At 34.6% G+C, this 1,964-nt stretch overlaps 1 long non-coding RNA gene across 1 annotated transcript; it reads right to left on the bottom strand.

The window, feature by feature from the left end:
• Nucleotides 1-411: 411 nt before the first annotated feature.
• On the bottom strand, nt 412-1,603 carry LOC110639160 (uncharacterized). The gene is made up of 2 exons (XR_009143519.1): nt 1,096-1,603; nt 412-963 (listed from the first exon to the last, which is right to left on the bottom strand). It is a non-coding gene; the product is annotated as an uncharacterized LOC110639160 (long non-coding RNA).
• Between the last annotated feature and the right edge of the window lie 361 nt (nt 1,604-1,964).

Raw genomic sequence — 1,964 nt, 5'->3', positions numbered from 1 at the left:
AAAACACGAGAAATGCACAAATATCAAGGGAGCAATATAAGTTGGCGTTAACACTCTAAACCAATTGCAATATATTTCCCAGACAAAATCAGGAGAGAAATTTCTTTTTCATTGTTAGACCTGCCCTATGAAAGGGAATAGTTCACAAACTAACCTGCATAAGCAAATCAAAACAACAATACAACTCAAGGCTTATTTGCAGGGATATTTGTTTTTCTAATTGTTCTACCACTGTCCTACTATTTGGAATAAGATATGTATGAATATTGAGACCCATAGTTGTCAAATCAAGATTCTAATCGAGAATCAAAATCCTCCTTCTGTGAATTGAGAATCGAATCAAATAGTAAGATTCAGTGTGAATTTTATAAACTGATTGAAAATAATGTATAGCCTATAAAACGAACAAAATACATCAAAATATGACATATTTTCACAAATACATCAACTTACTTATCTTTCTTCTGAAGTGCACTGCTTTACAATTTTACCCTAGCTAGTAGAATATTGGAACATGTAAAATATGAATTAATCAGTTGTTTTTATAATAGCAGGGCCTTCAATGGACACCCCTATTCATGGAAGTGATGACCATGGCAAGGAATTAAAATAATTCGATTAATGACCTTAAACTTTCTTCTCATCCTATGATGAATTTTGGATGGTAAAAATGTACCATAGGCTGCTAGCCAGGAAAATCAACGCAGATGACCTGATAACTTTTTAAATTCCAAACAATGCCTTTGTCTTTCCCTTCAGACTATGTCTTGGGAGTAGGCTTTGGGTAAGGGGAATTCCAGGTAGAAGGAGCACTTTTAATGGAAAGGTTTTCTTGAATTGGAGCAAGGCAAGGTTCTGATCATGAAGGCACAACATTGCTGAAGAGGAGGAATTCAAAGAAAAATATGGCAAATTGATGATGCTGCCGTGAGCTTTAGTAGACCAGTCCGAATGCCACCAAGCCTGCAAAACAAAGAGAAAGGTGACGTCGGTGGCCCTTTAGGTCAACCACTCCAACACTTAGGTTAGAGGTTTGATAGAATAGATTGAAACAGTAAGATAATAGCAATTTTGGGTGAGAAAGAGTCCTAATACCTGATTAATGACCATTGTTCATATATATAGACTCAATCGAAAATAGACGTTGCTTTGATTTCGGAAATTATGTTGATATCCTGGGATTTCTTCCTGATAATTCAGCTTGATCTTTGATTAACGCTATTATTGTTTGGTGTAGCTTTTGCTTGGTTTGTTGGATGAGTGATAGTACTACTCTTTTTGGCTTGTGGATGTTTGGTCTGATCTGGTCCAAAACTGAACTATCCCTTTGCTCAGCTCGTTCTTGCCTGATTTGAATAGCTTCTTACTCGATTTGAATTTTTGATCCAACATTAATACTTTGACTGCCACCTTGGATTTTTTGTCTTCAAGCGGTAACCATTTGACTTGATTTTGCTCGGGTAGTATCACAAATAAAGAAGAAGCTTGAAATTGCAAGTGAAACAAATGGAAGCAGAAATAGTGAGTGAGCCATATCAGATGCACCATCCTGTTGCATCTTTTCTGGAATGATTCTTGTACTAACATGGAGAAATTCTAGTAAGCCTGTGCCATTAAGAATTGTTTTCCCATTAAGAACTTCATTTGAAGTGTTTCCAGTAATTGGTTCTTTTTGTTAAGTAGAAAAATGAGCTGCCATTCCCTTTTCTGCCTCACTAGGTTTAAAGGTGGAGATAATTAAGTAAAACTTGCAATTAGGCTTGAAATTAATAATTCAATATATTATTAATAATTGTAATGAGCTGTAGACGATGTAATAAAATAACTTTATTGGTGACATTTACATTTGCGAAAGTCCCTTTATATTTAAAGGTTATTATAAAAAAAAAAAATAGAATACCCCTTGTTGGAAAATTCTTAATAAAATGTCTAAAAATTGGCAACAATTCATGGATTTTGAAATG

The sequence above is a fragment of the Hevea brasiliensis genome, chromosome 14 (assembly GCF_030052815.1).
Source record: "Hevea brasiliensis isolate MT/VB/25A 57/8 chromosome 14, ASM3005281v1, whole genome shotgun sequence".
Classification (NCBI taxonomy): domain Eukaryota; kingdom Viridiplantae; phylum Streptophyta; class Magnoliopsida; order Malpighiales; family Euphorbiaceae; genus Hevea; species Hevea brasiliensis.
The sequence above is the reverse complement of the archived record's forward strand: the minus strand, read 5'-3'. Positions and strand labels throughout refer to the sequence as shown.